Below are 24003 nucleotides of genomic sequence, written 5' to 3' on the forward strand. Positions count from 1 at the left end.
TTTGCAAAGTCAAATTTTTTAATGTTATATTGGACATGTGATCAGTTTGTTTATTTATTTATTTTTGTAATTTTATTTTTGTGGTTTAGGACAAAAACTGTAGTGGTAGTGTATTTCTCCTAGAGCCCTTTTGTGAGCTGCTATATTTCCTCTGTGAAAATGAGGCAATTTTTTTTTCCAACTACACAAGTGATGATAGTAGTGATCTGACAATAAACAAAAACTGTTTGTTGCAGCAATTTTTATGCATCTGGTACAGTGTACTATCACAAGATAGCAGGTACATCTACAGATGGTAATATATATTCCCAAAAGCTTTGTAAAACCACTAAGTCGAATCTAAGCTGCACTTTTTTCCGGTTTTTGTAATCCAAAACACCACCTGCGGCTTAGAATCAAGTGCAAAGTAAGCGGAAGTTCTGAAAAATGTTGGTAGGTGCCGCCACAACTAACTTCTGCTGTCGAATATATGTAGCACTACACAGGCATGCTTTTCAGGCACAAAGATAAATACTGGTGCCAAAACCTATGCGTCAGTAAACAAACTAAAAAAAAAACAGAGCTTTTTTCTCTGCCCCGAGTTTCGACCACTGCATTTTCATACTTTATCCAATGAAGTAAATACAAATCCCGTATTCTTCATCTCTGAATGTTGCAGCCTTTCAATGTACTTTGAAAATCCGACTGGAAGACTGTTTGGGATGTTTGTCAATATGGCCAAGTCTACGTTCTGAATTTTTGTCCTACCTGTGACAAGAGATGGTTGTTAATAGCAACTTTTATGAATTGTGAATCACTTGCAGTATTCTCTTCACCATAAGAATAATACGAATGTAAACATTTTGCCATGTATTCCTACGTGTTTCCTGCTATCTCATTTAAATCCTGTCTTCCTAATAAACTACGAAACTAGAGTGAGACAACAGCAAACGCGGAAGAATATATATATCATGTCATGTTTATATTTGTATTATTCCTATGCTGAATAGTGATACAGTCAGAAATGAAGCATGGCAACTGACTAGATTTTTAACCCTAAGATGGCTCTAATTTCTGTGCAAGAGGCGTCTGCAAAAATTTTCAAATGGAGAAACTTTTTCGTTAAACTTTCGTTTGGAACATCTATAATATGCAGTCTATTATATGGTTCTTGTTGATCATTATCAAAGAAAGCGGCAGTGTAACTAACAACAAATAGCAGTCTCTTGCCATTGTTTCGCTGATGAGACGATTCCTCTCTCTCTTTTTTTTTTAATTGTAAGCGGCGGTAGCGTGCGCAAAAGCAAGCCATCCCGCGAGCGGCGACAGGCCGTAAACACGCATAATCAGAATGCGACAAACAATGCATGGCACAGTACTATAATGCATTTTGAGCTTAGAGTGATGGAAACACCTATAACAAAGAGAACGGCACTTATCAGATCAAAGAAAAATAAGCAATCAATTCAAACCAGACGAAGCACGTGAAAATGGCTCTCTAGTATAAATATGGACGGAGAGCCTGACACATAGCAATGACTACATGGTAAAGCTTAACTGCTAAGTTTACCACACGCACCAAACTACTGTAGCTGTATCATCATTCATTCGACCTAAATTGTCTCATATTACAATGGACCAACTTTGTTTCGGTTTGGAGATGTGGTCTAAGATGTTTCTCCTCCTTAAATTTCGAGTCACAAATTTCAAGTGCTGCTTAGATTCGGGAAAATTTTTTTTCCTTGATTTCGAGTCTCATTTTTCAGGTGCGGCTTAGATTCGAGTGCGGCTTAGATTCGGGTAAATACAGTAAGTGTACTTCCCAAACCATTTTGAGAAACTATTTTGATGGAAAGCATATTTTCCTAGAGCCATTAAAACACTGTTATTTGGTGGGCTGTATATTTCTCACAGCACTAAAAGCTATATTTCATAACAAAAAGAAAGTAAACTGGTGCAGCGGACTATCACTGGATGCCAGGAGCATGCAGAAGTGGTAGTTCCTTTCAGAAGCAGTTGCAAATATATGTGCCACCAAATAATGTTGTTTTGAAGGCCACTGGGAAGTATGCTTGCTACCAAAGTAATTTTTCCATGATACAAGGGGAATATACTTACCACAAAATTAATTTTTTTTTTTGACTGCAGAAAAGATACTTACCACCAACTGACCATACTTACCACTAATTTAGTTGTTTTACTCTGCTCTTGGGAAAATGTTGTACCTCCTCTGGATGTGGTTGACCTTTTGTGATAATATGCTAAACAAGTGGTGTCTGTTTGTCATGATATCAGTGCTGTTGTCACTTGTTACAACAGAACACATTGTTTCATTCTGCAATATATGCTGTTGTGACTTGTCTCAGCTCGTTTCTTTAAGTAGTGTTAAATGAAGTTTCTAGGATTGTAAAATAGATAGTCAAATAAAAACAGAAAATTCCTTTTTTTCACATGTAGTAGTAACTCTTAACAGCTTACTAAAGACAGTGGGAAGTATACTTACCACTATAGTTTTTTGCTCCTAAATCACAAAAATAAAATAATCAAAAATTAAATGTAGTTGACACTTCAAAAATGATACCAAAACAATTAACTTTACAGGGCTGCTACAAAAAATGTGCCCACAAATGGGTTAAAAACAAAGTATGCAAGCTGTGGGGGCAGTGTGAAACTTTTTTAAGCACTGTATTTGAAAAATATTATTCATTTTGTTCCACTTCTAGAAAGGAAATTGGACGGATAGCTGACTCCATAAAAATTAATACATTTCATACTGTGCTCGAGCACAGGCAATAAAAAACTGTGAGCAAACATGATGTGTGTACTTGTTGCCTCAGGGTCTCCTGCAAAACTGAGGTGCTTGAGTAAGCTACATCACACTGCTTCGTTGTGTGCTTGTTGTCAAACCAGTTTATGAAGTACACATCCCCCTTCATTTCTATATAACTTTGTTTTGAATGCACTGTACAAGAATATTGAATACCTTGAAAATTATCGAGTTCAGCCATTCATGCACATGTAATATTCCAACAGCTCCATCACCGATGAGAGCCTTCAGGGGTGTAAAACGAGTAAGTGAGAAGTGCCACTGAACTACTAACAACCATTTTCATCTACTACTAATCTGCTCACATTAATCATTATTCAAGGGGATTAGTTCTACATCATTTTATTTTTATAAATATACAGAGAAACAACTACTTGAAAAAAGCCAATGCTCTGCTACTTAAACTGCTCTGCCACTATTTTGATTTAATACTTCATGCTAAATGGGCATTTAATTTTACACAGGACACTGTCATCTAAACTTATTCTGATAAATTCATATACTTCCTTCCTGTGCAATGCCCTTTATGCTGTCAATGCCACGTTGGGACCGGTACAGTAGTTTCTGTTCCATGGAGAACCAACCGTACCTGCACATAGGCTATTATTATGATGGAATCACCACTTCAAAAGGTTTTCCAAAGCTGCTGCCAGCTTCCCTCTGTGGAGTAAACCATCTACCATTCCTCTCTGCTCCTAGAGAATATGTTGCATTGCTAAATATGGTTTTCTGTTAGAAAGTGTTTGTGTGTTGTGTATCTGAGGTGGGACAGGTAGGTAAATTCACATATCCAGGTTAATTATTGGTGGACTGGCTAATAAAACATTTTTTACTTTAATTTTGAATATTTGGGGATTTCCAGATTGCTCCTAATGTTGGCTGGCAGATGTTAAAAGGGTGTTGCACCTGAATATAAAACAGTTTTCTTAACCCTAAGCTTCAATGCATATTCTCTATGGAAATTATTTATATTGTGATTGTTATGGTTGCAAACTTTGCAATTAATGCTAAATTCTCTCTTGTCCATTTGAGCAGCTCAGAGGTCAGCATATCTTGCTGCTATGTGGAGGACCCAGGTCCAATTCGTGGTAATGCCTTTTTCTTTAAAGGGCGAAGCTACTCCACACCCACACTGACATGGTGACCATCACCAAAGTTCTATCATCACCTCCGTTAGCTTCGTTACAATTGAGAAGTGCACAGGATGTGAGGTCATGATGTTGTCCGTAGGATTACCCACTTATACAGTCACTTTGAGGTGATAGAAGTGGTCGAGAAGTGAGCAGAAGGTAGCAGTTTTAAGGGCAGAGGGAGAAAAGTGCCGAGGCAAGCACCAAAGGAAAAGAACTTCTGCAATAGTCTGGACAGATAGTAAGAGCAGTAGCAGTTTCTTTCTGTCTTCAAGGGTGAGGTTGTTGTTAGTTTTGGGTATTGTGCGATGCTCGATACCATTGTCGCAGCTTAAAACACTCTTTACAAGTGTCAGTCCTATTGAGGAGGGGTACTCCTGGGCTATGCACCTGAGTGTCTCCTGGGCCACCTGCAGCATCTGTACTTGTAACATGCCAAGGTCGTTATATGAGTGGTCAATTGGCCATAAAGAGGTTTGGCTGGATATGTTTATGTTTAGTGTGCAATACTGCTTTCCCGTATTGCCAGTTGGTCAGCTAGATATTTGCAGCTGGCAATGCCATTTAGTTTTGCTGTAATGCAGGGATTCACCAGTGTTTATTTTGTCTGTGAGCTTGTGCTGTCAACAGGTGATTAATTGTCCCTAGATAGAAGTGTTTTTCAGCATTTGTGTTTTCACCTGTGGTTGTGGTCGTAGTTTCCCAGGTTAAGAATGAAGTGATTGTCAGAGTGTCTCAAGTTCCTGTACAGTCGTGTGGTGAGTTTTTTGAATATCTGTGTGTGAGTTTCAAGGCAGTATTCTCTGTGAAGGTCGACAGTGTGTGTGGACTGTGGTGCACTTCATTCTGTATCACCGGTAGGCAGCACAGGCGGTCAGAGCCACGTAACCCCAGACTGCAGCTGCATGTATCATCATGGGTCTAATCAGTATCATGTACACGGACCTCGATACCCTCCTATTCAGTGTGCTTTACCTGTTGAGCTTAGAGTAACACTGTTTGAGCCTTGCATTTGCTCAGTTGGCCTGTCACTGAAGTATATGACTTTAACACTGAAACGTATTGGGCGTGTGTGTAGTGTTATTTGTCTGCAGTCTTAATGTGGGGTCCTGCCCACTCATCTTGTATAGGGTGCCTAAAGGATGCTGCATTCTCAAAATGCTATACAACAATTCAAGCAAACAACATTAATAGTTTTTATTACAAATAAGAAGCTAGACAATGCTTAACCTGGAATTTACAATGGTGTCGCAAGCAATAGGCGACATGCAGTATAAATGCGAGTCCTTTGCTATATACAATGTTCGTGCAAGTTTGACACACAGTTTGTGGATCACTAATAACTGTTATTGTAGCATTCAGCGCTAGGCCTGTTCGTATACTGTCCTAATCCTGTCCAAATACTGAGTGGCCGAGGCTGGCAGGAGTGGCACTTATATTCTCTTTGTCTAGGGGCCTGCTCCCGTCGTGGTGTGGTCCTGGCCAGTGGGCTATTGGCTGACGGTGTGTTCACTGCCTTCTTAGCTCTTGCGATCTTAATTTTCATTCCAGAGCTTGTGGGTATGCCAGAACACTTAATGTTTGTGCAGTTGTTATGGTTTGTCAGTGAACAGAACTGCTTCACACTTGTCAGCATTTGCTTTAACACACTGTCATTCCAGCTAGGCAGTTTTGTTTGCAGTTGCGAATTATGCCTGATGGTTTTCAGTCTTGCACTAGGATGGTAGTGTCATCTGCGTAGATGGTTGCCATTGTGTTTTGTTCAGTTGGAAAGTCAGTGACGTAGAGATTAAACTAGAGGGGCCCTTGGATGCTGCCTTGGGGTACTCCCACTTGTATACTGTGTTGTGTTGACTGTTTGCCCTGAATGTCGGTGTTGAAGCTTCTGTGGGTGAAATATGAGTGTGTAAGATGTACGAGCTCGTCGGAGAGACTAGCAGTGCAGAGTTTGCGAATGAGACGATTGTGCCGTTGATGACTGAAGACCAGGATCAGCGCTCCTGTAGCTTTGTTGGTGTTGGGGGTGTGTGTAATATGTACTACTACATGGAGGAGTTGTTGTGTTGTGGAGTGGTGATTGCTGAATCCAAATTGCTCCAGTCTCAGTGAGTCATTGGTGTTGCAGTGCATAGTAAGATGTTTGAGAATCATCTTCTCAACAATCTTATTCAGGGAGCTCAGCAGGCTGATGGCTCCGTAATTTTGTGGTAGGGAGTGGTATTTCCCTGGCATCCTGAACATCAGGACAGGGAAGTGTTGATGTTGTAGAATGGTATTCGTCATATGTGTGAGATGCTCTATAGCTTTATTCGTGAACTCCTGGGTGACACGGTTTTGAAAGTGATTGGGACCAGGAGCTTTTCTAGCTGTTTTGTGCTTAATAACCTGTGTAATTTCATGTGTAGCAGTATGTATTGTTACATTGCACTTGGGCTGGGTTACAAGCCGTGTAACCTCCTGGTCCATTTCAAGTAGCAGTGCTGGATTGGAAGGAGCCAGATTCAGTGTGAATGATGTTGCTAGTGTTCTGGTCATCAGCTCATGCTTCTCCTCCATGGAGAATGCTGGTCTGTAAGGTATTTGTAAACTTGGAGTGTAGTATTTCTTCTTGGTGGAGTGGACAGCTATTTGCCACACTCCAGGTGATGTGGTGTGCAGCCCTGCGAGTGTATTGTCCCAGTTTGTGGTTTTAAAAGTTTTAATTTAGCCTGTATGATCCCCTGGAGCCTGCTAATATGCTGTTTGTACAGCCAGTATCTCCCGAGATGATCTCTCATTGACATTGGCCCCTGTATTTCTGGGAGCAGGGCCATTTGAGCATTCTTGTGGTATAAGTACCTTAATGGTACCTGCTATTGCATCCTGAACTGCGGTGGTAAGGGCTTTGACAGCTTCAACAAGTTTCCTGCTTTGTGTAATTTTGGGAATTTGTGGGATATGACTTTTCAAGCATTTCCTTGAACAATGCCCAATGTCCACACGTCAGTTGGACAATGAGCTCATGCTGTCTCCGAGCCATTGCTTCTTGATTTGTGGCAGCAAAGTCCAGATTTAGCTGGTTCATCACTTACTGATAGGTGGCAAAGCAAGACAGAAACGTCGAAGGGAACAGATGGCACTCCTGCCTCTTGTGCTGCAGTCTTGCTACGGGTCGTCGGGTGGGATCTGCTCGGTGGATCTGCGTCTCCCAGACATAAGGATACTTTTAAGGATAGAATGTGGGTATGAGACAGTTTTACTTTTTCGTCTGAAAAGACAATTTTGCTTTTTTAGTGTACATACAGAAGAGGGGAGTCCTTATGACTCACTTGTGCAAGATGCAATGCTCAGTGCAAGAGAGCACGGGTGGAAGACAGCAGCCTGTACTGGACAGTGTTGTCCAATGTGAACGTGCCCCGGACACTGAAATACCCTATTAAAGAATGGGAGAGTCACACTGGGGAAGTTCCAACCACAGTTGCAGGAACTTTGAGCCAGAACTCTTGGCCACCTAGCACTGTCAAGTGTGTAGCAGCGTGTGCTTGTTAGTGACACTCCAAAAAGTGTCCTGTGGCATCTACGCCAGTTTTAGCGTATGTGTAACACAAATATCCTCTCGCAGCTACTGCAGGTACAGGGGGAAGGCAGCTGCTCAGCTGTGACTCACCCATAGTACTGCCCGTGGTTTTCCTTGGTGGGAGGACTGGAACGAGGTGCACCAAGCCTTGTGATGCCCATAGAGGAACTGTTGGAGTGAGACGTAGTGACTCTGAGGTCAAGAAAGCTGGCAGTGACCAGAACAGGGTGTGCTGACTCCCGCCCCTCCCCAGATTTTCGACCTTAGCTTAGGAAAGAAAAGAATCATCACAGATCATTAAGGTTCAAAGAACTTGTCTTGAACACTGTAAGGGATCCGTGATCCAACAAACATTGATGCTAGTATCTGATGCCCAGGTCGATAGCCAACAGGAGTAGATTGTCGAGCGCTGCAGTAGGCAGTGAGACTAGTGCTGAGTGCGCAGTAGTATGGTAGAGTGTCGAGTGAGAAGTAGAGCGGAAAAGACGGGCAAGAATGGTGGTCGAGTGAGTTGTAAACGGTAAAATTCACTGGAGTATGACAAGTGAGCACGTCCCCCTGATCGTCGTGGGGTTGACTCTCACTAATGCCGATTCGCGAGTGATAAGAAACAGAAAGTGACAAGTGCCGAATTACGTGTTTCACGTCAACCGTGTCGGCCAGCAACAACCATGGATTGCAGTGAGGATTGTTGTGAATGTTAACCATCAGCTTTGCGTGTGACAAAGTACTGAAAATCAGCAATCAATAAAAAGAGATAACCGCAATTAGACGTGTAAGGCAAAGGTAGCAACTGCCTCAGAATTTGTGTGTTAGTAGGAAATATATATCAGTTGTACATCGCAACCTTTGTGATACTTAACAATAGACAAACTTTCAATCATTAGCTATTCCATCTCAGAACAGCCGCATTCGGTTGAAATACTCCTGAAACCACAGCAGAACAACCAATAGCCTTTCATCCATTAAGCACACGGTCATATATCATAATAATTAATTGTTTGGTGGCTTCGGTAAATTACCCAAAATCCAGTAAAGGGATTAATCGGGGGTGTTTCAACACGAATGCTTAAAAATTCTTTTGTAGTTAACCTATTTTCAGATTATGAAGAGTTCTTTATTACAGCTTGTATTTTTGTTCCAGGTGGCCCTGAACTTAATGGCTGTAGTGATATCGTGAAGGCACAAAGTCGGAAGTTGTTAAACCTTCAGAAACAAGATTTTCAAAAGTACTTCTTCTCAGATACCAATATTTCGCCCCTGTTTCTGTCGGATACATAGATGTCTCAGTTGTTGTCACATAATTTGAGTGTAGTGACTGAATCTAGTAAACAGTTTCTTTTGCTTCCCTGTACCCCAAGCATTATGTGCAATGCAGGACTCCTAACAAGACAAACACACAGAGCGCAGCCCTATGTCTTCTCTTGCCATTTCTGCAGTTTGGGAGCACAGTCCGGAAGTCTGACTCATGTTGACCGGACCGGCAGGGCGAAAATGGTCAACGTGGGTTCGAAGCTGGTGACAGAACGAACTGCTACAGCATGAGCAAAGGTTTTTGTGGGACCCGAACTGATGAAACTCGTACGAGAAAATGGCCTGAAGAAAGGTGACGTACTTAGCATTGCTCGCCTGGCGGGAATTGTGGGGTCCAAGCAGACGTCCAGCCTTATCCCTCTGTGTCATAACATAACTTTATCCTCTGTGGCTGTGGACATTGAACTGGACTCTGCTCTCAACTGTGTGATTATAACTGGCACGGCAAAGTGTAGAGGGCAGACGGGCGTGGAGATGGAAGCTCTCACTGCTGTATCGGTGTCTGCCTTAACAGTGTATGATATGTGCAAAGCTGTGAGTCATGACATTGTGATATCTGAAATAATGCTTCTGGCCAAAAGTGGGGGAACTAGAGGAGACTTCCACCTGACATGAGCATCTGTGTGGGTAAGTGAAATAAGTTAAGTATACCTGGTGTGATGTAGGCAAATTTCAAAGTCTGTTCATAGTTATCATAAATTATACACTCCTGGAAATTGAAATAAGAACACCGTGAATTCATTGTCCCAGGAAGGGGAAACTTTGTTGACACATTCCTGGGGTCAGATACATCACATGATCACACTGACAGAACCACAGGCACATAGACACAGGCAACAGAGCATGCACAATGTCGGCACTAGTACAGTGTATATCCACCTTTCGCAGCAATGCAGGCTGCTATTCTCCCATGGAGACGATCGTAGAGATGCTGGATGTAGTCCTGTGGAACGGCTTGCCATGCCATTTCCACCTGGCGCCTCAGTTGGACCAGCGTTCGTGCTGGACGTGCAGACCGCGTGAGACGACGCTTCATCCAGTCCCAAACATGCTCAATGGGGGACAGATCCGGAGATCTTGCTGGCAAGGGTAGTTGACTTACACCTTCTAGAGCACGTTGGGTGGCACGGGATACATGCGGACATGCATTGTCCTGTTGATACAGCAAGTTCCCTTGCCGGTCTAGGAATGGTAGAACGATGGGTGCGATGACGGTTTGGATGTACCGTGCACTATTCAGTGTCCCCTCGACGATCACCAGTGGTGTACGGCCAGTGTAGGAGATCGCTCCCCACACCATGATGCCGGGTGTTGGCCCTGTGTGCCTCGGTCGTATGCAGTCCTGATTGTGGCGCTCACCTGCACGGCGCCAAACACGCATACGACCATCATTGGCACCAAGGCAGAAGCGACTCTCATCGCTGAAGACGACACGTCTCCATTCGTCCCTCCATTCACGCCTGTCGCGACACCACTGGAGGCAGGCTGCACGATGTTGGGGCATGAGCGGAAGACGGCCTAACGGTGTGCGGGACCGTAGCCCAGCTTCATGGAGACGGTTGCGAATGGTCCTTGCCGATACCCCAGGAGCAACAGTGTCCCTAATTTGCTGGGAAGTGGCGGTGCGGTCCCGTACGGCACTGCGTAGGATCCTACGGTCTTGGCGTGCATCCGTGCATCGCTGCGGTCCGGTCCCAGGTCGACGGGCACGTGCACCTTCCGCCGACCACTGGCGACAACATCGATGTACTGTGGAGACCTCACGCCCCACGTGTTGAGCAATTCGGCGGTACGTCCACCCGACCTCCTGCATGCCCACTATACGCCCTCGCTCAAAGTCCGTCAACTGCACATACGGTTCACGTCAACGCTGTCGCGGCATGCTACCAGTGTTAAAGACTGCGATGGAGCTCCGTATGCCATGGCAAACTGGCTGACACTGACGGCGGCAGTGCACAAATGCTGCGCAGCTAGCGCCATTCGACGGCCAACACCGCGGTTCCTGGTGTGTCCGCTGTGCCGTGCGTGTGATCATTGCTTGTACAGCCCTCTCGCAGTGTCCGAAGCAAGTATGGTGGGTCTGACACACTGGTGTCAATGTGTTCCTTTTTCCATTTCCAGGAGTGTGTACACATCGAATTGGCCTGAATATAAGTTGCACCTTTAATTTCGAAAAAGAGAGAAACTTAATTAAAAATAATTTGTCAAGTTGCCCATTTACAAAAGCTTTTCAAAATGTGATTTACCCTTAACCACTTTTTTTGTAGTACACTGTAGATAAATTACACACAAAAACAAAGCTTTCAGTTGCAGTTTTCATGTAAGACACTCTTAACTTCACTAACATTCATTGTTTTGTCACTGTCAGTATTTTTGTCACTCTCCTCCCAAAGTACAGTGCCGTCGCTACAATCCTGGGCATTGCATGTGCAGCATTTCTTGAACCGTACCTTTAAAAAGCACATCTGTTAGATGAATAACTGTGAGTTTGAAATTTGCAACGTAACTGTACCGAATTCCAAAATTTTCACTCAATGTTGTGCTTCATTGGTGAAGAATAAATTATATTCTTTAGTTAGGGAAAAACTGTGCCTGTCCCATTGTCTAAAATAGTGAAACTGTGACAGTGGTAATACAGAGGGGTCCAGAAAACTGTAGACTCTCTTTGATAGTCAATATTGATGGAACAAAATGGCATAGTGTCAAAATTCTTGCATGGGAGGAAGATCATTTTGTGTGTTCAAAGTGACACCTGTTAGCAGCCAAGCAACATCAATGTTGCTGAATTGTTGACTGAAGTACAGCTGTCAGTGTTGCCAGTGTGGTAGCTGCACAGGATGTCTTGATGGTCTCTCATATCTCATTCAGTGTAGCTGGGTTCTGTTGGTAAACTTTGTTTGTCGAGTTCCCCCATTGGTAGAAGTCGAGAATTGTAAGGTCCTGTGACCTTGGTGGGCACTTGACAGCTCCTCTTCGACTTATCCGTCGTCCAGGTAGATTTTCATCTAAGTAGAATCTGATATCTCTGTGGTGGTGAGGTGGAGTACAGTCTTGTAGGTAAAAATCTTTTGTTTCCAAACACCACTTGGATGGCTAATAAAATCAATGTTTGCAGCATGTGATACACCTCACCATTTATGTACCTTCAAAGAAGAATGGGTCAGAGAAACAATACTATGACGGACAACACCACACATTAACACCAAGTGAAGTAACATGTTTGTCCATGTGAACATGAGGATTTTCAGCAGCCCAATACACGCAGCTATGGCTGTTTACATTACCATTCAGGTTGAATTGTGCCTCATTAGGCCAGATAACCTTCCCTGCAAACCATTCATCTTCGTGAAGCATGCCTTCAGATCACTCGTAGTGCTCCATCCTTCAATTCCAGTTGTCCTCATTCATAGTGTGAAACAATCTTGGAATGTACACTTTCCACTTTGCAGTCTTCAGAATTTATCATGCACTTGATCAGCTTATCCCACTTCCCCATACACCCTGCTTCATAGATTGTTGAGATGATCTAGAAAAATGTTGCAATACAGCAGTGCTGGAACCTGGAGGTTGATGTTCTTGTTCGGAGGACCTTTCCTTGTGCACATTTTAAACAGTATTGTCGGCTTAAAATTGATACCAAATACAATAAATTGTTGTTTCAGTAAAGCCTTGCATTGGTCAAACAATAGTTGTACTTCATTCAGTGCTGCATTGTCATCTGCTGGAAACCCACACTACAAGATCTGTTGGGAAAACAGTGGTTTATGCTACCACTCAAAATTGCAGCCATATAACACATTGTTCCAAAGGTAATAACTATCAGAAAATGTCTACACTTTTCTGGATCCCTCTGTAGTCACTACCTAAATGGGATATCAACAAAGAGAATGTTTGCATTGCTACCTCATACACAACAATTGATTTACAAACTGTAGTGATATTTTTGTTTCATTTCAAACTTAAGAAGAAGCACTACAGTTGAGGTTTCTATGATTCATAAAAGTCCCAGTTTTTATGGGGTGTGCTGTATACTCTAATTTTTTTGGAGATTTTTTGTAGAAATGGTGTATCTTATATTCAGGCCAGTATGGTACCCGGTACCATCCTGTTTTAAGTCTTAATTCAAAATATTTATCTTTCTTTTTCCAATACCTAATCAATTTGAGAGAGATATTTAAAACAAAAAATAAGCACTAGCAAGTACGTTAATTTGCTGTTGTTAAAACTTTTTCTCGTGCATGTTCTCTACAATTTTGATATGACACCACCTGCACTCTTATCTTGTTGCCAGTAAAAAGTGAGTAAGTAGGTCATTAAACTCTCTCTCTCTCTCTGTGCCCTCCCCCAGCTGTGTGGTAGCGTCCTCTGTGTTGCTCTATTGTTTCAATTTTTGATGGTCCTGTGCTGTGAAAAGTTGAGGTGAAGTGTTCATTCTTAAATGAATAGTGTGTATCAGCTCTTTTCTCTTAGGATCAGGTTGTCATTGCTGTGTTCATTGATGTAAAATGACACTTTTTTAACAGTTCCTAAAAGGTGCACCACTTCATTGACACTTTTGCTCAGGTGTAGAGCATATTGGCCAGACTAATTTACATGTTTCAGCTTTACACTGTATGGTATCCTCTTTTTTAAAGGCCTATTATCTTTCTTGTGTGTGACTTGTCCAGAGATTGAAAATGTTTTATTTTTTAAGTTACCAATCCAGAACAGGTTTCTGTCAATTTAATTCTTCAGGTTTTTCCAGAAGTTTGCTGAAATTCCCGAGTTGTCCTTTGCACAGTCGGACATCATTGTCTTACTCGCATATTTCGGTGACATTAGTTGTTGCTTTTACAAAGTGCTACTTGAGACTGATCATCAGATGGAGCAGGTCTGTAATTTGTTCCCTCAGCCTTCATGCTTCATCTGCAATCTGCTCTGACAGACACCGTCCTCGGGTATCCGTGTTACGTGATATTCCGAGTGTCATCTACACTCATGGGCACGATTCTTGTGTGTTATGTTTTCAGTCCAAGCTGGTTGGTAGAATTCTGTTTGCGGGCTGTCCCTGTTTGGGGACAAGGATCGGCAGGGCATGAAACCCTAATCTTTCATCTTTCAGTTAACTCAAATGTCGAGTGTCACTTTTTTCATGTACTGCGGTTACAAATATAAGAAAATACAAAATGAAAATTTCTCAACATAGTCATGTTTCTTTTCAGTATGTTTCTCAGATCAGTACACTGCAATGTAAATATTCCATTAAAAGAATATATTTTTGATTGTTTCTTCAGTCAAAGATGCATTGCCTTTTTGACTTAACAATCAATGTCAAATCATTGTCCCTCAAACAATGCTGCAGGGGTTTGACAACGTGAGACCATGGCTTTATGGAGGATCACCTAGAATTAGCTGCCGTCTTTTCTGACATGATTTTAAATCAATGCTACCATCACCGTTTCTTTTGCTTAGGGTTTTGAATCTAGGAATGATGCAAACAATCAGCAGTTTATTTCTTTCTTATGTGATCTTGTTTTCTCCTCCCTAGCCCCCTTTCTTCTTTCATTTGGTAGCCTTGAGCAAATTGAATAGTCCTGATTTTGTTTGTATTTATTAATCTGTTTGTGCCTCTAATTCTTAAAAGACTTCATTATGACAGTAATACTCTGAAGCAGGAAATTTGGGGAAAAAGAGCTGCATTCATTTATGCTGTTGTAAAATGGAGGAATTGGTTGTAGTTGGAAAATTTAATGCTGGTCTTCAATATTTTAATTGTTATAGTTTGGGGTATGATTGTTGTAATTAGAAAATGAATGTGTGCCTTGTGCACTATGTTGTTACAGTAATTTGGAGTTTATTTTGTACATCATCTGGTGTAAATTATAACATTTTAAGCAAAAACTTCTGTCTCTCAACAGCTTTCTTAATAACACTATTCCAGTAACTGGATATGCATATTGAAATATCTGTGTTGTATATTAGATTCTATAACCTGTACTGAGGCAATATTTTGCGGTTGCAAATTTTCTTGACTATTATTAAGTGTGTGTGTGTGTTGCTTATGCCCTACATACGAGTCCTCCAAGCTACTGATGATCTGACCAATGTACGACATGCCAAAATGCTACGGCTGCATGGGGGGATACAATTAAATCCCATCCCCCCCCCCCCCCCCCCCCAATTATCTCTCTCTCTCTCTCTCTCTCTCTCTCTCTCTCTCTCTCTCTCTCTCTCTCTCTCTCTCTCTCTCTCTCTCTCTCAAAGATCGGCAGGTTCAGGAATCTAACACAGAAAGAATTTAATCACGGTTTCTTTTTCATCTCTATCATACAATGTAGTCCAATTTTTTGCTAATACAGAAATAACATTTTGTGATTTATGTTGTGTACTCTTCAAAAGATCTAATGATGTCCTCATTCCTTTCTTATAAACAAAACAAGAAGAAACTGACAATAATTGTCATTAAAATAAAACACAGAACTGTGTTCATCCACACTCTGCAAACCACTATGAAGAGTATGACAGAGGGTACATCTCACTGTACCAGATATTAAAGCTTGTTCATATTTCCTTTCCTCCATCTTGTACTTCAACTTTTCTTCCTTAAACTTATCCTGTTTCTAACTACTCTGATTTGCTTTTGTGGTTAGTGTGAATTTAAACTCAGTTGCCATAAATATCTAATATGTTTTATTGAACAGTGAATGGATTATTTTATATTTCATCTAATGCTGTTCTGCTCTTTGTTACGGCACAAATGGTGTTCCCTACTTTTGTGCAATTTTCACGCAACTTGAAAAAATGGTGAGATAAACAACTAGCTTCATGATTTATTTATGTTTTGAATGTACCACAAATGTTTTGAATGTAACCAAAAATGCTTGTTGTTGTAAAATATACTTTCAACTTGCCTCCTTCACTAGCTGAAAACCTTTTTAGTTTCTCATGTTACCCCTGATGTCTTCTTTTTGGTTGTTTCATTTATAATAACATTTTACTGTCCTGAGTAGTACCTGCGTATAAATATAATTTTATTTTTATTTTTAGTGATGTGCGTTTTTATGTGCATATTTTTCAGTCCTGTGTAATGTGAGTCTCTGTTTAATGGTATGGTTATGTTGTCTTCAGACTTAAAGAATTGATGTAGAAATTTATAGTTTTCAGCATGTGGTTCAACAGATCCTTATTGTGTTCCTAAATTGGAAAAGTCCTAAAAACAGAAACTATAAAATAACTGTATGGAAATTTTGGACCACCATTGGTTAAATATTTTACTACCAACCCAAGAAATAAATTGGGAACAATGTGCAGCATCTTATTCAGTGTAAAAGAAAACTCAAATTTAGTTAAAAGTGGACCACTTGAGTTTGCTAAAGGCATAGAATCGTGTGTTTCTAGTGTTCTTAAATCCATTCAAAACCCTCGAAAAGAACAAAAAACTAAGAGAATATAATATTGAACTTACAGGCCTAAGTCTGAAAACAACATTATAATTGTGTGTATTTGGTTTTGTTTCTATGCTGTTGACATCCTGTACTGTTGATTTTAAATTATATGTGAGAGTTGATGTTTGGAAGCTAAGTGCAGGAAAGAAGACCATGAAGTGAAATCCACCCTTTATGTTCTCAGTTGGCGGAGAATGTGGGCAAAGAACTGGAAATCTTTGAGGTACCAAATGGTCAAGGGCTGTGATATTGCCCTTTTAACGTCACTTAGAGTAGACATAGTTCTCTTAGTCCCAAGTGTAAGACAACATTTTTGGTACCTTACAATTTCAGTGGTTTCCATTTACAATTTCTGTTTACAGTGCTCATCATCAAATGTTTTGGTGTTGTTATTTGATTTCATATAAATAACATAGAGGTAGTTATTTCACATACTATTATGTTTCTGATAGTTTTTTCTCACAAAGCATACTTTAGGCTCATATTTTATTGTAAAATATTTAAACTGACAGACATATAGACTTACATTTTCTGCATGTCTTCTGTCACCAGTTTCACCTCTAATATTGACTGCAAAGCAGAAGTGATCAGCATAGAAAATGATGGAGTGAGGGTGGAGAGGAGGAGGGGGGGTGGGGGGGGGAGAAATGTAATATTGAAACTAAAATCAAGAAAGAGAGCAGTCAATTGAGGATACAATGAAACATTTGGGACCTCATTAACTGCAGGATCATTCTAGTAGAATAGAATTGTATAAAAGATTACTGTCAAAGAGAAGTGTTAGAACTTCAAGTTTAACACATATATTTAGGAACAACACAACAACACATATAAGTCACTGAGTAAGTTGACCTGTGTACAAGTCGGCATTCGATTCAACACTGAGTCTCAGTCTAGCGGCCGCTGCTCAGCTGGCCGCTTAGGTGGCGCAGCTGCTGCATGGCTGGCAGACAGCGCCGCACGTAGAGGACGTGTGTAATTGCGCGGCAGCACTTTGAATAATCGGCGAGTCACAACACTTTTCCCCCCTTTGAAATTGTTGCACTGGTCTTGATGGAGGTGTCCTGGAGATGGCTAACGTCCATAGGCGTTGTTTGACTCGCCGTAAAGTCTCGAGGAGTAGGCTTCCCGTACGGACGGAAGTGTCCCCAATGATAATGGGTTGAAATGACAGGAGACGTGGGCGATGTGTCGGCGTCCGTTGGAGAAGGAGGCGAGTAGATGTACTCTGACAGAGGATGATCCTCCGGTTCCTGCATGGGCACGTCTCCTGGTGGCGTCCGTTCTGGTGCTGGCATCGCAATGACGGTGAGAGGGCTGCGTTGTGAGTATTGAGAGATGCCAAGATCCCGAGCATCAGGTAGAGCCAAAGGTGGTGTGGCGGCATTCGGAACAGGCGTTGCTGGCACCCGAGGCCGAAGCTGGTCCAAATGACGCACTGCAACACCCATGTCCATCTGGATTTCATACAGGCGTCTGCCACAGTGTCGTAAGATGCGGACCGGGCTCCTTTTTGGCCACCTGCCATATCCCCGTACCCAGACGAGGTCGTCGGCGGTGAACCGGCCAAGGGAAGGCACCCGCGGCCGTGAGGAGGGAGGCCGCAGAAGATGAAGTAGCGTGCGGGGCTGTCGCCATGTAAGAGCTCAGCCGGGCTGTGATCACCCATGGGGGTGAAACGGTAAGACGCCAGGAACAGGAGAAGCGCATCATCAGCAGCAGAAGAAGTCAGAAGTTTTCACATCTGAGCCTTAAATGTGCGGACCAGCCGTTCAGCCCCACCGTTGCATTGTGGATGGAACGGCGGGGCCGTGACATGAGTAACGCCGTGACGAGCACAAAAATCTGCAAAGTCGGAAGAGGCAAATTGCGGACCATTATCAGTAACAAGAGTACAGGGGAGGCCTTCCAAAGAAAAAATGCGGGCGAGAGCACTGGTGGTTGCCACGGTGGTAGGTGACATGCAACGGACAATGAAAGGAAAGTTAGAGTAGGCGTCAATTACAAGGAGCCAATAAGTACCTAAAAAAGGTCCCGCAAAGTCAGCATGAATGCGCTGCCAGGGCTTCTCAGGCGAAGGCCACGGTGACAGAGATGACTTCGGGGCAGCGGCCTGTGACCACTCACTGGAAGTGACAGGAAGTAAGACCCCTGACGCAGTGAGACGATCCAACTCCCGTTTAACCCGATTTCGAAGGGCCACAGGAATGGGCAGAGCCCGAAAAAACTTAGGCCGAGCAGTGGGTTTGAGCGTAATATGAGCTTCAAAGTCGTTCGCACGGCCTAAACTGGGAGAAAAAAGGGACAAAAATGTAGTCGACAAGGAATCCAGTTGAGCATAAGGAATAGCGTCAGAGACAATATTGACAGAGTCATCTATGGAGAACCCAAAAATGTGAAAGGCATCGAAACCAAAAAGATTTTCTGCGTTGGCAGAACTCCGGAGATGGGAACTTGCCCTTCAGTATATCCTCTCTTCTCGTTATCCGCCAGGCCTCAACCTCTGCTAATTTCAAGTTGCCGCTGCTCATAGCTCACCTGTCTTTCAACAACATCTTTGCCTCTGTACTTCTGCCTCGACTGACATCTCTGTCGAATCTCTTTGCCTTTACAAATGTCTGCTTGTGTCTGTGTATGTGTGGTTGGATATGGGTGTGTGTGCAAGTGTATACCTGTTCTTTCTTCCCCCTAAGGTAAGTCTTTCCGCTCCTGGGATTGGAATGACTCCTTACCCTCTCCCTTAAAACCCACATCCTTTCGTCTTTCCCTCTTTCCTGATGAAGCAACCGTTGGTAGCGAAAACTAGAATTTTGTGTGTATGATTGTGTTTGTTTGTGTGTCTATCGACCTGCCAGCGCTTTCGTATGGTAAGTCACATCATTTTTGTTTTTAGATATATTTTCCTGCTTGGAATGTTTCCCTCTTATTATGCATTCAGTTAACTAAGTAGAAATCAGTAATATCTTATCTCAGTGAGGAACTTGAAACTTTCAGCGCACGTCAGGAGCATGTAGAGGTGCTCTTCCTCTACTTGAAAAGAACAGTTGACCACGCACTGAGTAGATAGGTTCCCAGTAGAACAGTTCATAATGGGATGCAACCTCCATGGTATACAGTCACTGTAAAGAAAAGTTCTAAAGGAACAGAGATTACTGCATAATACGTGTAAAACAAAGTGTAGGATTATAGATTGAGAGAGGCTGGATGAAACATGTTTGGCTGTCAAGAGAGCAATGCATGAAGCCTTCAATGACTACTGTAGCAGAATATTGTCAAATGACATTTCACAAAATCCAAATAAATTCTGGTCATATGTAAGGGCTGTTAGTGGCACAAAAGTTAGTGTCCAGTCCCTAGCAAGTGAGACAGGAACTGATATTGAGGGTAGCAAAGTAAAAGCTGAAATTCTGAACTCGATTTTCAAATGTTCCTTTGCAAATAAAAACCCAGGAGAACTGCCCCAATTCAATCCTCGTACACTGAAAAAATGAACGAAATAGGTATTAGTGTCAGTTGTGTTGAGAAACAGTTGAAATCATTAAACAAAGCTCCAGACCCCGATGGAATCGCAGTCAGATTCTATATTGAATTTGTGGCTGAGTTATCCTCTCTTCTCACTGTAATCTATCCAAAAAACCTTACCCAGTTTTTGGAAAAAGTTACAGATCACACCTGTCTACAAGAAGGGTTGTAGGAGTGACAAAACTACCATCCAGTAGCCTTGACATCAATTTGTTGTAGATTCTTAGAAAATATTTTGAGCTCAAACATAATGAGGTATCTCGTACGGAACTACCTTCTCGAATCAACCAGCATGGTTTTCAAAAACATAGATGATATGAAATCCAACTCTCACTTTTCTCACATAACTTGCTGAAAGCATTGGATCAAGGCAACAGGTAGATAGTGTTTCTTGATTTCCTAACAGTATTTGATTCTGTTCCACACCTACACTTACTGTGAAAAGTACGATCATATGGGGTATCAAGTGAAATTCGTGACTGGATTGAGGACTTTTTGATAAGAAGGACACAGCATGGTACCTTGGATGGAGAGTCATCATCAGATGTAGAAGTAACTTCAGGTGTGCCCCAGGGAAGTGTGTTGGGGCCCTTGCAGTTCTTGTCCATTAATGACCTTGCTGTAAATCAGGATTTTTGCAGATGATGCAGCTATCTGTAATGAAGTGCTATTTCAGAGAAGCTGCATAAATATTCATTCAGATCTTGATGAGATTTCAACATGGTGCAGTGATTGGCAACTTGCTCTGAATGTTTAGAAATGTATAAACTTAGTATCCTGTGACTATAATATTGGTGAGTCACTGTCGGAATCTGCCAACTCGTACAAATACCTGTGTGTAACACTTTGTAGGAATATGAAATGGCATGATCACATAGGTTCAGTTGTGGGTAAAGCAGGTTGTAGACCTTGGTTTATTGGTATAATAATGGGGAAATGCAATCAGTCTACTAAAGAGATACTTAAAAGTCATTCGTGTGACCCCCTCCCCCCCTCCGCCCACCACCCTAGACTATTGCTAAAGTGTGTGGGACTTGTACCAGATGAGACTAGCAGGAGACATTGAATGTATACAAAGAAAGGCAGCATGGTCACAGGTTTGCTTAATCCATGGGAGAGTGTCACAGAGATACTGAAGGAACTGAAATGGCAGACTGTTGAAGACAGGTGTAAACTATCCCAATAAAGTGTATTAGCAAAGTTTCAAGAACTGTCTTTAAATGATTACTCTAGGGATATACCACAACCCCCCCACATATTGCTCTCACAGGGGTCGTGAAGATAAGATGAGAATGATTACTGCTCACACAGAGGCATTCAGACAAATTCAGACAATCATTCTTCCATTCTCGATACATGAATGAAACAGCAAGAAACCCTGATAACTGGTACAATGGGACTTACCCTGTACCATGCACCTCCTGGTGGATTGCAGATTATAAACGTAGATGTGAACTGACAGTCTCTTACATGTGCATGAGGGAAACATCTAATCACCTTTATTTTACCAAGACAAAAATTATGATTTAATAAAGCTTCTAACCTTGACAGGAAATAATGGATTAGGCTGTCCGTAAATTATAAACTAACATTATTGTGATGATGGAAAATCTCATATAAAGACGTGAAACAAATACTAACAAAGAGATAGAGGGGCTGGCCAGTACAGCCAATAGATACACAAAACATAACAGAAAATTTACGTATCCTAGCTTTTGGAACTTTGTTCCTTCGTCAGGGAGGAGAGAGGGGAAAGAAGGGGAAGAAGAGAAAGTGGATTCAGTTACTCACAACCCAGGTTATGAAGCAACAGGGTAGAGGTAAACAGGGAGGGTAGCAAAGATGGAGGCATGGGTGTATACTCTACAGTATGTCAACATGTTGCCTTGACCTGTTTGATCACCAGGTCTGGCTCCAATTCAGTGCACACGGGACATCATCGAACAACTCCAGTGTCTCTCAAAAACAGCATTAACCATCCCTGTTTTGATGACAATGTGAAACAGGCATGGAACTTCATCCCACAAACTCATATCCAGCACAGTGCATGCACGTTTACATGCTTACATTCGGGCAGTTACACTGGATTTCAATGTATTAGTGTATCACATTTGCAATGGTGTATCTCGCACTTATATTATCCTGTGATCTTGCAACGTTAATCACTTAAATAAGTTACTTAGACATATATGTTCCTGAAATTTCATTACTCTACGTTAATTACTTTTTGGTGTTGCAATTTTTTTTTTTTTTCAGTGTACATGATGACTACAATAATACATTATAATGTTTCTCCAGTGGTTTCAACATTAACTTTTTAACAGAAAAGATTTTGCTTACAGTTCATTTTTAAGTTAACATTTCTAAACTTTTTAACAATCCATATTAAAGCTAGCAATAGTAACTATATTAGTAATTGCTACTGTAAACAGTTACACATATGAACATGTTTTGAATAATGGGTTTTGAGTGTAAATAATGTTTTATGTAAGTGTTTGCATTGATACTTAAAATTAAATGTCATGTAATGAATGTCCACTGTTTTGTTGGATCAAGTTATTTACGAACGCGATGTACTGTGTTCTTCCATTAGAGAATGAGACTGTATTGTTTATCGGTTTCATTACAAAGTGCTAATAAGCTTTTAGTTAGAAAACCTTCTATAACTGGAATTATTAATATGAGAAAAATAGGAACAATGAAGGAACGGAAGATCAGTTGCAGAAACAAGAGTAGCTCTGAGTTGCAAGAGTGGTTGCTTTTCCCACACATGTAATTAACTGGCATTATCACCACTATTAACTTACCGTGGTTTCACATCTCATCTGTTCATTGTTCCCCATGTCCTGCCCTTCTGTTCCCCCTTCCTATTAGACCATATATGCCTCTGTTACTGTAATCGATATGTAAACAATATTTTTCACATGACCATTTTTTTTACAGGTTGTAATATTTGACATTGCAGCTTTTGAAAATGGAGCAGGATGTTGTGCCCTCTTTCCTATTGGAGTGTTTCTCTGTGATCAGAATTGGAGGCAGACAATTCACTTGAACTTCCATTGCTGTTGTTGATGTCTTTGAATCATGTTGTTTCTTTGTGATTAATAAAAAAATTATACAATCCAATGGTTTCTTCACCTTGTCTTTAAAAATTCCAGACCTATTGTTCAAACACATAATTTGAGAGTTATGCATCTGAGCATTTTTGTGGAAAGTGTGTTTCACACATACTTTCAAGATAAATTGAATAATGACCCCCATTTTGTGTGTTGGGGAAAATAATTTGATAGAGCTAAATGCATATTCAGGTACACACATTTGCTCGCGCCTGAGACAAAGTGAGAGTGATTCAAAGGAAGAATTCACTACTTTTTACCTACTTTCTGAATAACTCGTACTTTCATCAGAAATGTCACACTGCAAAGTTGATTAGATAAAGGGACAAAAATGAGAGCAAAATATAATTTGAATATCAGAAAAAATAACCAATTAGTGTTTGCGTAATACTTTACGGCAAGCCTAAAATTAATTTTTAAGCATTGGGAAATCTGGGATGGAATAGCAATAATATGGAATAGGATAGCTTTCTGCTCCCCACCTAGAGGAGACACTGAGTGGCAGACTGGCACATTGAAGGAAGATTTTTAGATATTAGAAAGTATGGGACAGTCCTCATCTAGCAGGTGTGGTGGTGTGAGGCCGGGGTGGGAGCAGGTAAAGGCCTAGATATGTGAGACAGAGAGACTAGCAAAGGTTTAGGTAACGGGGTTTACAGGAGTGAAGAATATGTCACAGCTAGAGTTTCTAGGCTTCGTTCCCGTGGCCCCACACCTCAATGCCCTCCCCTGCTCCCATTCCAACCTCACACACTATTACGTCCCCCTAGTACACCTCTCTCTGTCTGTCCACCTCCACACTCCCAACCAGCAGAGACTCCCTATGCTGAGGTGGGCTCTGTCCATTAGATTACACTCGTAAGATAAAAATAAACATTATGCAGCATGAAAGAATTATCTGTGTGGGATGGAAATATGTAGATGTGATGTACGTGCACAGACACAAAAAAAAAAAAAAAATTACAATGTCAGAAAAATTGAATGATTTATTCAAGAGAAAGAGCTTTACAAATTGAGCAAGTTGGTCCACCTCTGACTCTTGAGCAAGTTTGGCATTGATAGATTTGTTGGATGTCCTACTGAGGGACATCAAGCCAAATTCTATCCAAGTGGCGCATTGTATTGTCTAAATCAT

General features: G+C 41.5%; 1 protein-coding gene and 1 long non-coding RNA gene across 3 annotated transcripts in view; both read left to right on the forward strand.

The window, feature by feature from the left end:
- LOC126418889 (molybdenum cofactor biosynthesis protein 1-like) overlaps nucleotides 1-24003 on the forward strand; it is a 330883-nt gene that overhangs the window by 198338 nt on the left and 108542 nt on the right. The window lies entirely within an intron of this gene.
- On the forward strand, nucleotides 8793-22878 carry LOC126418890 (uncharacterized). Its single transcript, XR_007575905.1, has 2 exons — nucleotides 8793-9433; nucleotides 22696-22878. It is a non-coding gene; the product is annotated as an uncharacterized LOC126418890 (long non-coding RNA).

This window comes from Schistocerca serialis, chromosome 9 (assembly GCF_023864345.2).
Source record: "Schistocerca serialis cubense isolate TAMUIC-IGC-003099 chromosome 9, iqSchSeri2.2, whole genome shotgun sequence".
Classification (NCBI taxonomy): Eukaryota; Metazoa; Arthropoda; class Insecta; order Orthoptera; family Acrididae; genus Schistocerca; species Schistocerca serialis.